At 44.3% G+C, this 18,247-nt stretch overlaps 1 long non-coding RNA gene across 3 annotated transcripts in view; it reads left to right on the top strand.

Moving 5' to 3' along the window:
- The window catches only part of LOC138172241 (uncharacterized), a 28,221-nt gene extending 13,611 nt beyond the window's left edge, over positions 1-14,610 (top strand). For 2 of the 3 annotated variants that reach the window (XR_011171081.1, XR_011171082.1), the window contains exons 2-3: positions 10,949-11,030; positions 12,608-14,610. This is a non-coding gene — a long non-coding RNA (uncharacterized lncRNA). Of the gene's footprint in view, positions 1-8,346; positions 8,454-10,948; positions 11,031-12,607 lie in introns of those variants that run through there. The other variant, XR_011171083.1, reaches the window with a different exon arrangement.
- Positions 14,611-18,247: the final 3,637 nt, after the last annotated feature.

Here is an 18,247-nt window from a genome sequence, read left to right as displayed (position 1 = left end):
GGAAACTGAGATAAACAGGTTAAGTGACTTGCCCAGGGTCACACAGATCTGAACTCAGATCTTCCTGACTCCATGCCCAGCAATCTATCCACTAGACCATGAGCACACGGCTGCCGTCCTGGTTCAGGCCTTCATCACGTAGGTTATTGAAATAGACTCCTAATTAATGACCCTGCCTCCCCTCTCTCCTACTCTCCAGTTCACCTTCCACATAACTGCTGAATGATTCTCCTAAATCTGACTGTGTCAACTCAAGAAGTTTTAGTAGCTCCCTAAGGCATCTATGATAAATTACAGATTCCTTTATTTCTCATTCAAAGCCCCCACAGTCTGGCTCTGAGCTTTCTCTCCAGAATGAGCTCCTATTAACTCTGACTCACACTCTCCATGAGCCAATAAAGCCAGCCAACTGGGTGTTCCACATATGGGCCATTCCAGCTCCTGATCCTAAGCCTGGAATGATCTTCCTCCTCACCCATATGTCTCTTGTAATCCTTATATCTTTCCAAGGTTCAACCTGAATTCTACCACCCACAAAGGGCCTTTTCTCCTTCTTCCTCTTTTTAGGACTCTCTCCTCCCCCAAATTACTTTGCCTTTATTATATATATATATATATATATGATATAGTATTTATGTATTTGTGTACATGCTCTCCCCCCAATAAAATGTAAACTCTGTGATGCCAGAGATTTTGGTTTGTCTTTGTAGTTTCCATATTTGGCACACAGTAGGCACTTTATAAATGTTTGTTGAATCGAATCCAGTTGAAAATCTGAGTAAGAGAACAAGATCTGGTTTCTGTCCTCTGATGCCTACTCTTTAACAGAGGGGAGTGGCAGAGCTAAGGTATGAACACCAATAGCCATGTTATGAAAGTGGAGGCAGAATTTGGTTTAATTCTACAAATATTGATTAAGCACCCTACTATATAAAGAGTATTATACTCAGTGCTACTTCTGTGTTTAGAGAGTCACTCTCCTCCTCTCATGGAGTTTACAGTCATGTAGGGAAATAAAACCCATACACCCTTATACATAATACGCAGTAAATTATAAATGCTTAAGAAGTAAAGTAGGGCATTGTGTGAGGCCTGGGAGAAAAGTGAGATCCTCTTGTCCAATCAGGGAAGACTTCCTGGAGGAGGCAGTATGTGGGTTGGTCTCATGAGAGGATCGTGGATTTTGAGTTAGAAAGGTCCTTAGAGGTAATTGAAGTTAACTCTCTCATCAGAGGGGGATGAATTTGACAGGAGGAGTTGAGGGTGTGTGTATGACAGAATGCCAGTCTAGGTATAGGGAAAGAGCAGGAGTAAAGGCAAGGAAAAAAAAGCCTACACTAGGCTTTATATAGACAATAGAGAGACGCCCATTTTGGAAGGGAGGTTATGAGCTAGGGGTTGACAGAGTAGAACCAAATTTTGAAGAGCCTTGAAGCCAGACAGAAGAATTTGAACTTTCCTCAGTAGGCAATGGGGAGCCATGAAAGATGTGTGAGCAAAAGAGTAATCTGAGCAGATCAGCATGGAAGAAAGATTAGTCTGGCAGTGGGAAGTAGAGTGAGGCACGGGAGGGGAAAGTGATTGATAGTGAGGATGAGGAGTGGGAATAGAAAGGAGAGGATGGATCTGAGAGATGCTACGGAAGCAGAACAGATGAGACCAATTGGATATGAAAAGTCAGAGAAAAGGAAGCATGCAGGATACCCTGAGAGGCAGGACCCAGGAAACTGGGTGAAACAGATTTAGAGGAAAAGATCCCAAGTCCAATTTGGAACATGCCGAGGTGGAACAGACTGTGATGTGACGGTGAGAGCATGGCTCAGATTCTTATCCCCCGGGTGACCTTGGGCAAGTCACTTTCCTTCCCTGAGTCTCCTGTGAAAGGAGGGGGTTCACCTTGGAAGTTCCTCTCACCTGGAGATCCATAATCTTCTTAAGAGTGAAGAGCACCTCCAGGTAGAAGTATTCCAAAAGCAGTCAGAAGCCCCAAAAAGGGACCAAGGCTAGAAGTGTAGATGCAGGGTCATCTGCATAGAGGTGTATTACTTAAGTGATGGAGGAATGACTTACTATGGTCACTAGATGCGACCAAGGCAGAATTCGAACCCAGGTCTCGCGGTGATGCTGTGTCTCCTGTGTGCTCTGTCTCTGGGCAGGGTCAGATGCTGCAGGGGTTGAGAAGAGGATTTGGGGACTGAGAGATCATTGGTGATCTTTGGAGAGGGCAGTTTCAGTTAAATGGTAGGGAAAGAAATCAAATTCCCCGACTATGAGAAGAGACTAGGGAGGGTGGCCACTAAGAGAACTAATTACTCAGAGGAGGGAGACATTCAAGGCTCTTCCAAATCTGCCTCCTCCCTATCTTTCTACCCTTATGTCATCAGCCTCCCTTCCTTGTGCTTTCTGGCCTGGGGGAAAGGAAGGGAGTAGAAGTAATCGAAAGAGGCTTCCTGGAGGAGGTGTCTTTCTGTGGGCTTTGAAGGATTGGGGGAGGATGTTGACCAGTGGTGCTGGGAAAGGAGGGTCATTCCAAATCTTGGGAGCAGCAGGAGAGAGGCCACCCAGAGGAACTTGGGATGTGTTCAGACCTAGCCCGTAGTGTTGTCTGGCTTGGTTGAGGGAACCTAAAGGTGGGTAGTGTTACAGAAAGCTGTGCCATCTCTCAGAGTCAGAGCAGGAAGGGACCTTACTTCCTTAATTCTGTCAGATGAGATCACGCACCTAAAGCATGTTGCAAACCTTTGCTTTTGTTCAGTGGTTTCAGTCTCATCTGACCCTTCATGACCCCATTTGGGGTTTTCTTCCTGGAGTAGATTGCATTTCCTTTTCCAACTCATTTTACAGAAGAGGAAACTAAGGCAAACAAGGTGAAGTGACTTGCCCAGGGTCACACAGCTAGTAAGTGTCTGATGCTAGATTTGAACTGACGAAAAAGAACCTTCTTGACCCCAGGCCTAGTGCTCTGTGCACTATGGCGCCACTTAGCTGCCCCAGTTTGGTGTAGTGGAAACAGAGCTGATCTCTAAATCAAGATCTGAGTTCAAGTTCTGTCTCTGAGACCTACTGGCTGTGTCATCCTGGACAAGTCATTTAAAATCCTAGGGCTCTAAGCAATGATATTGACCTGCACTGGGAGAGGGAGTCTCCTCATCCAACAATGACACAGCAGGTCTGGTCCTTATCCCTGTTCTTCTCTTTCTTAGGTCTATCTATGATCTTGTCCACATAGGATCTCCCTCCACCAGGGGAAATCACAGCTGAACCCCATCTTCCCATGCTGTGTGATTCTTGTCTATTTCTGTCTATAAACACTTCACCCCAGAGGATAGAGTGGTGGACTTGGTGTCAGGTAGCCCTGAATTCAAATCCTGCCTTATAAACTTATTAGCTGTGTGACCCTGAGCAAGTCATTCCCTCAGTTTCCTCATCTGCAAAATGGAAAGAATTACAGCACCTACTTCCCAGGATCAAATGAGTTAATATTTGTGATGCACTTTGGAAACCCTGGAGCACTATATAAATACTAGCAATTATACAATGTGCTAGAGTCTTCCTCTGGGTTTTTAACAATATTTTGTGGGCACCAGTGTGCCGCTGCCCATCCATCTGTTGCCCCTCTCTCTTGCTACATAACTTGCCCACCTTCTTTTCTGACTGTACAATGATGATTGATTCCTTGAGGTTCCTATGTTGCCCCTTGTCCACACGTCATTACTGCTACTACCTTGTTATCTACTTGCCGTCCCCTCCATTGGTCTCTCTATTGCCCTTTGGGTCACCCACAATGATTAGTCCTCTGAAGTTGTGGTGGCCCATGATTCACGACTCTGCTGCATCACTAGGATGTTATCGGAGAGACGGCTTGTACTTTTTGGAAGACCCAGGGACTCTGATCGCTGAAATGACTGACCATAATTCAAAAGAACTGATGATGATGTGTGTTCCCCACTGACTGACAAAAAATTGGGGGGTTCTGGGTGCAGATTGAGTGATAGATTTTTTAGACACGGTCAATGTGTGGATTTATTTCTCCTGAATATATTTATTTCTTTCAAAATATATTTTTTTTTTTAAATTGGGGGTGGAATTTAGGAGGGAGAGAGGGACTAGTGAAGATGGTAATGCTGAAAGAAAAGAAAAGAGAGCCATTGTAGCATTTTTAATGAACAGAAAATAAGAAAAGGAGGTTAGAGAGCCACTGACAAGCAGGATAACTTTGATAATAACATATGGGATTTATTATGTAATCTTGAAAGGAAATGCCTGGTGTATGTAATGGAGGTGCTAGGCATCACGGGTACATCTCTTTTTTTCTGTTCTTTGTATATGGAAATAATGCTTGTATTTGTCAAGTTAAGAATAACAAAAAAAAAAGTCATAAAATAATTTTTAAAAAGATAGGTTCTTGTGTCAAAGAACTTGGGATCATTGACAGTGATGTGAAAATTCCCCAAGGCAATATAGCCTAATCTCTTCCATTCAGTTCTAGGTTCCGCTCAGCTATGCCCTTCCAAGGTTTACTATATGTGACTATATTTACTATATGTAACGGACTAAACCAATCAATGTCCTGCCAGGCCAATGACATACAGTAATTTGGTCAAGGTGCATGCTTCATTCATTTGGTTTTTCCTTATAGATTGTTAGCATGCTTTTGGAGCTCATTGAGGAGGCCCTTTAGTGCAATCAGGATAGTCACCTGTAAACCATTACAGCGGGGATTCTTAATTGTCTTTGCATCCTGGACCCTCTGGCAGTCAGTCTGATGAAGTCTATGGATCCCTCCTTCTCAGAATCACATTTTTTTTTTTTTGCTTTTTGGAGGGGGGAAGGGTAGGCAATTGGGGTTAAGTGACTTGCCCAAGGTCACACGGCTAGTAAGTGTTAAATGTCTGGGCTGGGTTTGAACTGAGGTCCTCCTGACTCCAGGGGCTGGCCCCTAGAATCACATTTTAAAAACAAATAAAATAAAATGCATGAGATTGCAAAGCATAGTGGACAGAGCTTGGACACTTACTAGACAGGCAGAGAGGTGACTGATAGAGTCAGCAGGAAGTCATGAAGACCTGAGTTCAAATCTAGCCCTAGATCTTACTAGCTGTATGATCTTGGGCAAGTCACTTCAACTCTTTGTTCCTCAGTTTCTTCATCTATAAGACGAGGGTAGTAATAGCACCTACCTCCCAAAATTGAGATATTTGCAAGGAGATATATATATATATATATATATACATATATATATATATACAGTATCTGTACATAGTTGGTGCTTAATAAATGTTAGTTATTGTTATAGATGTATGACCCTGGGAAAGTCACTTTATCCCTTTGTACCTCAGTTTCCTCATCTGTAAAATGGAGATAGTAATAGTTTCTTCCTCTTTGGGTTGAGTATGAAATGAGTTAACACATGGAAAGCACTTCTTAAATGCTAGCTATAAGTATTATTATTACAAAGGAAACCAATAATATTGAAACAGGCAGTTCACGGATCCCAGATTAAGAACTGTTGCTCTAGGGGTGGCTAGGTGGCACAGTGAATAGAGCACCAGGCCTGGAGTCAAGAGGACCTGAATTCAAATCTGACCTCAGACATTTAATACAAAACTATCCGTGCGACCTTGGGCAAGTCACTTAACCCCAATTGCCCTACCTTGCCCCCTCCAAAAAGAAAAAGGAAATTTAAAAAAAAGAACTCCTGCTCTAGAGGAATCCTCAGTCAACTGTGAGATGTGATCTGCTGCAGAAAAACTGTCTCTAACAGTCTACCTGTTCCCTTCTTATGTTTTCATCAAGGTTACCCTCAATATATGCATAGACCCTTCTCTGAAAGATTTTTAAAGTGAAAACGTTGAGCTGGAAGTTGTTGCTGTCTTTTCAGTCACCTTTTTAAAAAATACACATAATAATGCCATCCACAGTCTGTTCCTTAGAATGTTCCCATCTCTGGTACTTCTTAAAAAATCAGTCTCTTTAAGTCTTTAAAAGTATGTCATCTCCAGCCCAGATTTCTTTTGTGGCTGTTCCTGTTCTGTTTAGCAGCTCCTCCTAGCTTTATGGGAAGTGCCGTTTCTACTTCTTTCTGTAAGTTACTGGGAATTGAGGTGTTAGAATCCAAATGGGGTAGTTGTACTGTCCCTGTTGATGAGAAGAGATTGCCTTAGAAATGTTGGCCCTTGTTCCCCTTCCAATTCCATCTAAAAGTGATCTTGGGATGACGGTATGACATGGCTGGGTCCCATGCTTTGTGAAACAGTATTATTAATTATTTAATTAAGTATTAATTAAAGAGGCAGTATGGTACAATGGGAAAAACAAAACAAAACAATACACCAGCTTTGGGGTGAGAGGATGTGGGTTTAAATTCCTCCTGTATCATGTGACCTTTGGCAAATCACTTAAACCTCCCCAAGTCATTATAAAATGAAGGGATTGGACCTAGTGGCCCCTGAAGTCCCCTCTGTCTCTGTATCTGTGTTCCTCCACCATTAAGAATGAATGAGGGGTGGCTAGGTGATGCAGTGAATAGAGCACTGGCCCTGGAGTCAGGAGGACCTGTGTTCAAATCCAACCTCAGACACTTAACACAAAAACTAGCTTTGTGACCTTGGGCAAGTCACTTAACTCCAATTGCCCTCAAAAAAAGGCAAAAAATTAAAAATTAAAAAAAAAGAATAAATGAATGAATGAAGCATTTATTAAGCACTTGCCATGCTCAAAGCACTGGGATCACAAATAGAAAAGTAAATCCCTACTCTCAAGGAGCTCACATTCTAATGCTGGAGACAACACGTATGGAAAGTTTTAGCTGGGAAGTCAGAAGGAAAAGTCCCAAGGTCCTTAGGGTGAAATAGCAAAGCAGATGTATGATCATTCCTCATCTTTACCAGGTGGAAGAGGGTGGAAGGAATTTTTAAAAAGTTACATGATAACTTTATTATATATCTAAAAGGAATAGCAAGTTGTACATAATAGATTTGCAGTGTCATGTGCAATCATTTTTAAAATTCTACTTTGTTATGGAAATATTTGTTTTATTTCATAAATTAAAAATAAAATAATTTTTTTTCTAAATAAATTAACTAAACGATTTGTCACCCTTGGGTGTTTGGAGGCTGGGATGGTTTCTGGGGCTCTTTTGTCTTCTTTGCTGTGTGGCAAGCCTTTCAGACCCGATAAACTATAAGAGATGTTAATACTCAGAGTCAATGTTTTGACAATTATCCATTACCTATTTTTTCAGTCAACGCTTTATTTAAATAGGTCAGGTTGGACTCCTGTAATTGCACCTAGTCCCATTTTCCCGTCTTTATCCTTTCTTTTAATGTAGCATGAATTTCTACCATTGGTCTAATAATTCAGAGGTTTGACTGCAAAGAGGCAGTTGGTTCAAAGGTATTTCCATCAGCAACCAATAATTTTCTATCTTTTGAAATATAGTCCATTTCATTTTTTTAGATGTTATTTAGGGCTCATCATTACCAGCACCTTTCATGACCATGTGTTCGTGAAATGCTTATTTTATTTTGACATGTATTAAGTTTAGAATAAAAAAATGTTTAAAACCAAAAGGAAGAAAGTACTTATAACACAAGAATCTAGCTAAATTTACAAGCTGTGGCCTCTATTATTTCTTGTTCTCAACTCGTTTTTCCCCTATATGATTTTTCTCATCCTTTCTTGTACCCACGTTCCTATTGAAGAAACTGAGCATCAAGGTATATGTGGATTTGTTTCAGAGAATCTCATCACTAGTTCTGGAGTCAGAGGGCCTGGATTCAAATCTTGCCTCGTATGTTTATTACTTGTATGACTTTGAAGAAATCATCCAATCTTCTTAGGCTTCACTTTCCTCACCTGTAGAATGGAGAGGCCAAACTAGATGGCCTCTGAGACCTCTCCACTCTAGAGAGATGATTTTTTTTTTGGAGGGGGGAGGGTAGGCAATTGGAGTTAAGTGACTTGCCCACAGCTAATTGTGTGTGTGTGTGTTAAGTGTCTGAGGCTGGATTTGAACTCAGGTCCTCCTGACTCCAGGACCAGTGCTCTACTCACTGCATCACCCAGCCACCCCTAGAGAGATGATTTTATGATTAAATCCTTGGAAAAAATGTCTCTACTTATTAGTTTTTCGCAGCAGGGGTGGGGGACATAAGCTATAATTGTTTTCACTGTGGGCCCCTTGCCTTGACTCCTCACACTCACTGAAAGTATAACCAAGGGTACCACAAAATCATGTTTCTTGCTGCTTTGGGTGCCCAATGAAACCAGTACCACCAATTCCTTTGTTCCCTTCTCCAAGGAGAACCTCTGATCTCAATGCCTTTATGTCTTCTAGTTTCATGGACACTGAGAATATCCATATAGCAGTAGGCTGAACCTCTTCAGCCCTGTATTGACATATTGGTCAATGGACAAAGACGGTGAATTTGAATATTAAAGAGCTTATCATGGTATGTTGGAGAGAACCCTGGACTTGGAGACAGGAGACATCTGGGTTTGAATCTTGGCAGCAGTGTTTGTAAACCTGTGTGAGCATGGGGGAGTGGAAATAGAGGGGCACAGGGTGTGGGGTCAAAGGATCCAAATTCAAATCCCAAATCTGCAACTTACTCTCTGGGTGACCTTGGCCAAGGTACTTTTCTCCCTGAGGCCCAGAATTTTTCCTCTGAAACATCAGGGGCTCAGACTAAATGATTTCTGAGGTCCTTTCCTGCTCTAAAACTATGCTCCTGTGGCCTTAGACAAATCACTGAAACTCTCCAGATTTCATTTTCCTCTTCTGTAAAATAGAAGTCTACATTCTTGTACTATTTAACATGCTTGTTGTGAGAAGAGCACTTTAAAAAGCTTTATCTGGACCTAATCTGTCATTTCATTCATATAGCAAACTCTCAGTGAGAAAACTCGCTGGAATAGGGCAGGGGGTGCTTACCCACTCTACAATGTAGTGTTTTAGGGAGTTGCCTGGGACACTGGGAAGTTAAGTGACTTGTCCAGGGTCGCATGACATTTGTCAGAGGCAGGACTTGAACCCAAATCTTTCTGATTCCAGAGTCAGCTCTATTCAGTATACCATGTTGCCTCTTGAAAATCTTTAATATCTCTGTAAGGGTGAGATGCTGCTGCTGCTGCTACTGCTACTACTACTACTACTACTACCACTACCACTACTACTACTACCACTACCACTACTACTACTACCACTACTACTACTACTATCACCACTACCACTACTACTACTACTACCACCACTATCACTACTACTACTACCACTACTACTACCACTACTACCACTACTACTACCACTACTACCACTACTACTACTACTACTACCACTACCACCACCACCACCACCACCACTACTACTACCACTACAACTACTACTACCACTACTACTACTACTACTACTACTACTACTACTACTACTACTACTGTTAAATTAACATTTACAAACTGTTTAAAATCAGTGTGATTCCTAGTCCTAAGGGACCTTACTGACAGAGCTGGGAGGACCCTTAAAACATGGAATGTCAGAGCTAGGAGGACCCTTAGGACAGAGGGTGTCAGAGTTGGGAGGGCCCTTAGGACAGAGGATGTCAGAGCTGGGAGGGCCCTTAGAACACAGGATGTCAGAGCTGGGAGGGCCCTTAGGACACAGGATGTCAGAGCTGGGAGGGCCCTTGGAACACAGGATGTCAGAGTTGGGAGGGCCTTTAGCACCCAGGATGTCAAAGCTCGGAGGCCCTTAAAATGTAGAACATAGAATGTCAAAGCTTAAAGAGACCTTTGAAAATAGCATCTCAGAACAGAAAGGGGCATGAGAACACAGTATTTTAAGAACTATTATGGTTCTTGTCTCCATGGTCAATACTGAGTAGTATGCAGCAAACAGCATGCCCAGGGTGTGTAATTAAAGACAGCAAGTCGGGCCACTAGGGCAAGGTGGCTGACAGAAGACAGGTTGCCTCTCAGGCCTAGTAAGACGTGGACAGTGTCTGACATTTCTCTGACAGCTGTACATTGGAGGGAGCCTGCCTCCCTCCTCCCCCTCTCAAATAAAATGCTTTTTCAGGATCTTATAAAAGAATAAGTTTGTTAAGGGACTGTATTGATTGATGCCAGACACGAGGCTAGTGTGGTCTCCTGCCACACCAGCTGGAAGTTAGAAGTAGAAAGGGCCTGGAAGTCAGGAGTCCTGGCTTTGAGTCCCAGCTCTATCGTTTCTCCAATGGTTGACTTTGGGCCAGTCACTTTCCCCTCTGCGGGCCTCAGTTTCCTCATCTGTTAAAAGAAGGGGTAGGAGTAGGTACTTTCTAAGGGCCCTCGAAGCTCTCAGAGGTCTAGGATTCAATTGTTATCTCAGCTGTGTAATTGATGCAATAGGGAAACCAGAGCAAGCTATCAGCTTTTTTTGAGCTTCTCACTCTTAGTAAGACAGACACAAGTATTTAAGAACAGTGGTTATAAAGGAGGCAGAAGAGGGAAGAGAGAGGAGACAAAAGGGGAGAGAATAGAAAGAGCTTCAGGAAGAGAGGGGGAGATGGGGAAACATGGACATTGGGGGGAAGGGGAGATGGGAGATGGAGGGAAGATGGAGGAAGACAGGAAGAAAAAAGGGAGGGAGAAGAGATTCCAGAAGAGAAGGGAGATGGGGAGGGGAGAGAGGAGAGGTGGGAGATAAAAATAGGAGAGGAGAGGAGAGTAGGGAGGGAGGGGAGATACAGGAAGAAGAGATAGAAGAAAGATAGATGAGGAAAAGAGAGAAAAGGGAGGAGAGAAGAGAGAAGGAAACAGAAGGGAAAGAGAAGAAAGGAGGCAGAGAGAGAAGCAAGAGAAAATAAAAGGAAGGAGGTGAGAGAGAAGAAAGAGAGAGAGTCAGCAGACCTTGCTAGGAACTCTGATTGCTCTCTCTCTCTCTCTGGTTCTCTCTCTTTTTCGTCCTCAGATCAAACTGAAGGAGATCTTTGAAAGCTGCTCCGAGGTTGCTCTGATCCTGGAGCTGGGGACGGACAAGAGCTGTGTGACAGGTAATTAGTGCATAAGCCAGACCTTCCCCGGGACGTTGGGAGTCCTTAACCTATGGAGGCCAGCCTCCCGGCTGCTGCCATCTACCACCAGGACACAGGGGACTCTGCCTCGGGGGACACGCTCCCAACTTTCTTCACCCTGGAGGCAGGTCCCCATCAATCCAAAAAGTCAGGCCGCTGGCTTCCCCTCCTCCCCCCACTGGAATATCAAGCAGTGTTTGATGCCTTCCCCCATCCCTGTCAGAGGGGGCCCTGACCCTTCTCTGTCAGCTCCCTCCCCACCCCCACACTCCCCCCATTTCCACAACAGCTCAGCACAGTGGAGCTACTGCCAGTCAGAGCATCTGGGTTTGAATCTCTACTCTGCCTTCCTTTTCCACGTGACCTTGGATGGGATGCTGCCCTTCTTCTCAGCATCTTTGGTCTCATCTGTAAAACCAGATGGCCTCGAAAAGCCCTTCCCCAATCTTCTGAACCCCATCTGCCAGGGGGTTGTCCTCAACCCTGGCCCCCACCCAATGCGACTCTCCCAGTTACCTCCTAAACCCCTTCTTGGAGAAACCTTAAGGCCAATGAGCAGCATAAATGAAATCTTTTTACATCAGATGTAAAACTCTGACCCTGCCACTAATTTGCTATGTGATCTTGGATAATCTTCACCAACCCAGGCCTCAGTTTCGTCTTCTGTCAAATGGGGAGAATAATCCTTGCAAGTGAGAAAGCACTTTAAAAAAAAAAATCAAAGCTCAGTCTAAAAGGAATAATGGATACATGGTTGGACATTGGGTCTGGAAAACCTGTGTTCAGATCTTCTCTCTGGTACTTTTAAGTCCCAGCAAGGCTTTTGCAGGGTGTGACACGAGGCTGTGGTCTCCATCTTCTCTGTCTCTGTCTTGCTCTCTCCCTCTCTGCCTCTCTGTGATCCCCTCAGCTCCCATTGGTTCCGTTACCATCTCTAATCAGTTTACCCACAAATTCACAAATCCAGCCCTCAACTCACTCTTGTGCTTCGGTCTCATATCACCCACTGCCTGCCATGGGTGTTCTCCAGACCTCATATACCCAACATGCCCAAAACAAAAACTCACCACCTTCATTAACACTCCTTATAAAAGCCAACTATGTCCTCCCCAAACACTCCTGTTCCTTACTTCCCTATTGGTATGTAGGAGGCCCCTAATCAATGTTTGTTCAATTGAATCTTCACCTCTCCTCTCTCTTCTTCCTACCTTTTCCCTCCCTCCTCCCATATTGAATCAGTTACCAGCTTTTATTGATTCTTCCTCTATAATATCATGCACACACATATACATGGATATTCATATTCACACACACAATGCACACATATATAAACAGACACACCTCTATATATACATAAATATACATACACAGCTATGATCTCCTTGGGGCCTCACAAGCATCCCTGACTCGAAGCTCAGCCCTCTATCCACCACCACAAGCTGCTTTAGGCCTCCCTCTTACCATCCAGTCTTCCCCAGACTTGGGCTTGGGGAATGGCCTCTTTGCTGCCTCTTCCTGGCCCCATGCCCTTTACTAATCCCTTTTATCTCTTGCAGGCTCATGAAAAAGGACATCTACAGGGAGAATGGCAGCCCTTCGTTGGTCAAGCAGATCTTAGAAGTCCAGTCAGCAGGTCCAGAACTGACACCAGTCCCTTTCCATTGGGGGATGGGACCAGCTTTCTATCACAGAGGTAGAAAGGTGGGGTGGGGCCGAAAGGAAAAGAGGGAGCCTGGCCCACTTGGGGGCTTTTCGGACCTCAGAGAGAGTGTGTTGGGAGTGAGCCCAGGCCAAAGTAATCACCCCTATAAAGGATGAATTCCCACAGGTGGCAAGGAAGAAGGCCATTTCCATCCCCAGAGGAGTTGTTTGTTGTTGTTATAACCAAAAAAAAAAAATCAATGCCATTTCTTTAGTATTTTCTAGCTTGCAAAGCCCGGTCAACACCTCCACCCTGTGAAGCAGAGAGAGCAATGGGTATTATGTCCACTCAGTTGTGAAACTGAGCCATAAGAAGGGAAAGGGTCTTGTCCAAGGTAGCACAACTTTCACTGTGGGGTAACCTTTAAATCCATTTTGGCTGTCATGATAGGGAGGTGGATTGCTGGGGGACCACTCAGCTAAAAGACTTAGATCCAAAGGGTCCTTAGAACATAGTATGTAAGACCTTAGAGCACAGGTCCCTTAGAGCACAGAATAAGAGGGCTAGGAGGGTCCTAGAACACAGAGGTTCAGAGATGAGAGGGACTTTAGAGTACAGAATGTCAGAGCTAGAAGGGAACTTAGAACACAGAGCATCAAAGATGGGAGGGACCTTAGAACACAGAATGGCAGGGCTTGAAGAAACCTTAGAACACAGAATGTCACAGCTGGGAGGGAACTTAGAACATAGGATGTCAGATCTGGGAGGTCCTTTTAGAACACAGGAATGTTATGGCTTGGAGGGGCCTTAGGACAGAATTTCAGAGCTGAAAATTTCAGAGTCTTGTGGGAGGGAGTTCCATCTAGTACAACTCCTTCATTTTACAAATGGGGAAATTGAGGCCCAGAAAGAAGCCACTTGCCCAAGAACAAACAGCTAACAAGTAACAAGACAGGATTTGAACCAAAGTCCTTTGACTCTGAGTCCAGAACTCTCTACCTTTCCCAAGAAAGGTAGTAGAGTGCATTCATGACTCCAGTGAGGATTGGACCACATATTCTTTCTAGCCCTGAGATCCTAGGGTTCTTGGGGGTTCAGAGCCTCCTTTTCAGGACGCTGGGGATCATACTCTGACTGTGCTTTCTCCAGACCTCTAGTCAGTGTCTGGGAGACATAGAATCCCAGAATGTTAGAATTCAAAAGCGTCCTGAGTTGCTGTCCAGTCTAACCCAGGCCTGAAGGCTTAGTGTCTCCAACATTCCCCAAAAGTGATTGATCCCTAGCCTTCTCTCGAGTGCTTCCAATAAGGGGAGGTGGGATTCCAGCTCTTGGAGGTTGCCCGTTTCACTTTTAGCAAGCTCTGACAGGAAGTTTTTCTGACCTCCAACATAAATTCAGATCTAATTCTGCCTTCCTGGAACCAAGGGGGCTCCAAGAATTTGTCCTCCCTGTGATAACCCTTCAAATACTTGAGCCTCTTCTCCCTGAGTCCAGGCTAAACACCCCCAGTTCCTTTGACTGATCAAGGTAATTCACCTTCCCAGTCACTGTTCTCTAGACATTTCCCAGCTTACCAATGTCCAATGGTTCCCAGAACTGAGCACCGTACTCCTATGGGGGTCAGACTAAGGCACAATACAGTGGGACCAATCCCCTCCTCTTTATTCCTGGAAGCTGTGCATCTCCCAGCCCTCAAGGTCCAGGAGGAATGACCCCTTCTGCTCATTTTTAAATCACCAAGGACAACATTCTACTCAACCAAGGGCAGGGCATATGAGAACAAGGAAAAGACAGCAGAAAAATCAAGATATATGGAGCCCTAACCTTGGAGTCAGGATCCTGGAAGTAGAATTCTGTCTCTAACTATGAGCTGTGTGACCCTGGTCAAGTCACTTCCCTTTCCTGAACCTTAGTTTCCTCATAGGTAAAATGGGAGCAATTGATACTGTTTTGATAACCTAAAAGCATCGAGAGCTGAGGACCTCAGGCTCCATCTACTTGAGACTCCTCATTACACAGCAAAGGATAACAAGGCTCACTTTCCCAACCTTCCCATCTTAACAAGATCACACAAGTGAGTAGCAGAGTCAGTATCTGACCTCACATCTTTGTATCCCAGTCCAGAATTCTTCCCATGATACCATACTGCCTCTAAGTAAGGAAGCTGTTGTGGTACAAGTGGGTGGTGATGAGGGCCTTTACTAAAGTGGTAGGTAGATGGATGGATGGATGGATGGATGGATGGATGGATGGATGGATGGATGGAGGGTCAGACAAACAAAAAGAAAGATGAAGCATTTATTAAGTGCTTACTGTTTGCCAAGTACATAGCACAAATATAAACAAGGAAGACAGTTCCTGTCCTCAAGCAGCTTGCATTCTAGTGGGAGAAAATAACAAATAAAGGAGACCTGGAAATGATGGGGGTGGGGATGAGATTGGGGGTGGGGGTGGGGATGGGAGTGGGGATAGGGGGTGGGGAAAGGGACTCAGGTGGGGGTAGGGATGGGGAGGGGGGTAGGGGTGGAGGTGATGGCAGGAAATTGCCTATCAGAACTCAGAGGATAGTTTTCCAGGGAAAAGTTCAAGTTTCAGTGGGGAAGGAGGTAGGGATGAAGGCCAGAGTGGAAGTGACATGATATGAAGTTGGTAACTGAGAAGTAGAATAAAGAGGAGAAAAAAGATGTGAGAGGTGTTGGGGGTGGAGTGTGTGGAACACAATCATTTACTGGCTCTGAAAGTTGAAGGCCAAGATTCGGTCAAGGATAACCTCCAGCTGTATATGTGAAGCTGTCAGGACAGCTGGGGCTGACCCTTCTGCTTCACTCAGTGGCTCATTAGCCAGACATCAGTGAAAGTCTGGGGCCTCCATCCCTCAGTCCAAGGGGGAGAACTCAAGCAACTCAGGTGATAAAAAGTCTGTATCCTAGCCTTGAGGGTGAACTTCAGCCCTTTATACCAATCTGGGGTGTATATAACCATGAGAGAGACAGATGGTCCAGCCAAAGAGGGGGCCAAGTGTGGTACTGAGTGAGGCCAGAATCCACAGTCTCTGAAAACCCATTCCTCGAACCCCTCCCTGGACCTCAGCCAGTCAAAAGGTCAACAAGTCTCTATTCAGTAATGATCAGAATGAAATGAGTCTATGATGAGCTGTATCTGGGTTATTGTCTGAGGACCAGCCAGCCTGGGCAAGCTGGGGAAGTCTTCTCTGCAGGCCAGCTGCTGGAAAAGGGGTCCTATATGGTGATAGGTTGATGACCACGGGATTTCCTTGACAGGGTGCTCCCTCCAATGATGCAGATAGCAGTCTATCCAAGTCCTGTCATCCTCCAAGATGACTCTTACCCCTATCTTCCTGTAAATTTTCCATAAGGGGTCCACTCTCTCTTCTAGGAGGGTCTCCCTCTAGTTCTTTTGACATTGTATGGGTCCCAATAGAGCACTGTCCCACCAATTATTCCTCAGTCTCCCCATTTGGTCATCTCACCTTATTGTCTAGTCACATATCTCTTTGACACCATCCTCTACCTTGCTTCTCATGTACAATTCAATTCTTAATTTTTAAGGGAAATGGACCTGAAGTTTCATGACTATAGGAAATTCCCTCTGTAGAAACTTCTTCTCCAAATGATGCTTGGCTTCAGCTCTGCAACTAAGAGAGTTTCCTGCTGTGTGCCCACAGTCACGAAGCCAATACGTATCATGGGTGGGTCTCCCACTAGTCCATAATTTCTTTCCCTTATTCATTCTTAGTAACATGTTCCAGCCTATTCAGGGAGTTTTTATTTTTTGTTTGGTTGGGGATGGTCTTTTGTTGGAGTAGGGGTGGAAAGTAAACATTGAAGATCATCTATTAAGTTAGAAAGGGGTCACAATCCCCCTCCGTAGGAGGGGGCACACACACCAGCATAATTATGGATTTTTAAAATAACTTCCCTTTCTATAATCATTTTGACAGTGCTTTGAAGTTTGTGAAACAGTTTCCTCCTCAAAGCCCTGTGGGGTAGGGCTATGTAAGGATTACCATCCCCATTTCACAGAATAGGAAATCAAGGCTCAGAGAAGTCATGTAATTTACCCTGACACATGCATTAAAAGTGGGACAGCTGGGTGACTCAGTGGATAGAGTGCTGGACCTGGAGTCAGGAGGACCCTTAAACTCAGCCTCAGACATTCGACACACTTATTAGGTGGGTGACCTTGGGCAAGTCACTTAACCCTAATTGCTTTGCCTTTCCCCCTCCAAAAAAAAAGAAAAAAGAAAGACTCATGTTCATAAGTTCTAGTATCTTTTCCATGAAATCCCCAAATGGGGTTATGAAGAGTCGGACAGGACGGAACAACATTTATCTTATATTCATACAGGGACCTTTGAAAATGGAAAGTCAGAGGTGGGAGGGCCCTTAGAATAAGAATTTAGAATATTAAGTTTACATGGGTGAATGTAAACTCCTTGGTGGCAGGGGATAGGTCTGGTCTTCTCTTCTATGCCCAGCACTGGCACATGGTCTGCAGCTTAATAAATGGCTATTGATTTACTTACTTCTTATCTGATTTGCTCCTTCTTGCTGTTATTATTTGCATTTTCCTGGTCAGAGATAATGTGACTTACCCAGGGTCACACAGCTAGTAACTATCTGAGGCAGGCTTTAAATCCAGGTCTTTATAATTCCAAGTCAAGTCCTCTACCCTGGCTGAGGATGTTTTCAGCCCCCCCAAAGGTGATTTCAGTACCCTCCTTGTTAAGTACCATGTAGAATTGGGAAGAAGCTGTATTAGGACTCAGGGATAAGTGCCAGCTTGGGGGCTGTCCATATGGCTGGGAGGGGAGGGGTTGATGCCACTGTTTGACCGGCCTGAGGAAGGATGGTGCAAAGTGAGCGCTAAAAGACAGGCGTCCTTCACTTTTCGGCCTAAGCCCCTTTGGGAGGCAGTCTGTTGAAGCCTTCTCAGAATCATGTTTTTAAATGCATCAAATAAAACACATGGGATTACAAAGGAAACCAAAGATATTAAATCATTATCAAAATATTTTTTTTTAAATCCTTGTTCACAGACCCCAGGTTAAGAATCCCTGGTCTAGAGAAACCCATGAAGTCAGAGATCACCATATTAATAATCACTAACACTTCTAGACTACTTTAAGGTTTGAAAAACACGGTGCGTGGAATATATTAACTCATCTAATCCTTACAACAGACCTGTAAAGTAGTTGCTATTATTATCCTAATTTTACGGATGAGGAAACTGAGGCCAAGAGGTTAAGTAAGAGTTGGCTGTTAGAAAGCATCCACCTAGACCTCCTCCCCCTGTTTCACAGATAAGGAAGGAAGGCCCAGAGATGGAAAGTGACTGGCCTAAAGTCATCTGCTGCTGGTAATTCAGACTCTCAGGAGGCTGGATGCTGCCTCTCCACTCAGAGGCTTCCCATCTTCCCCATTGTATCCTTGGCTCTCCCTCCCCCCCCCCCCATTCAAATTGAAATTCAGCTCCAGTGCCGCGAACCTGCGGAGAAGCCCACAATGCATTGTTTAGACAGATGCCTTTAAAA

The sequence above is a fragment of the Petaurus breviceps genome, unplaced genomic scaffold, assembly GCF_028583685.1.
Source record: "Petaurus breviceps papuanus isolate PSGF00001 unplaced genomic scaffold, PetGlider_PUasm1.0 523, whole genome shotgun sequence".
Classification (NCBI taxonomy): domain Eukaryota; kingdom Metazoa; phylum Chordata; class Mammalia; order Diprotodontia; family Petauridae; genus Petaurus; species Petaurus breviceps.
The sequence above is the reverse complement of the archived record's forward strand: the minus strand, read 5'-3'. Positions and strand labels throughout refer to the sequence as shown.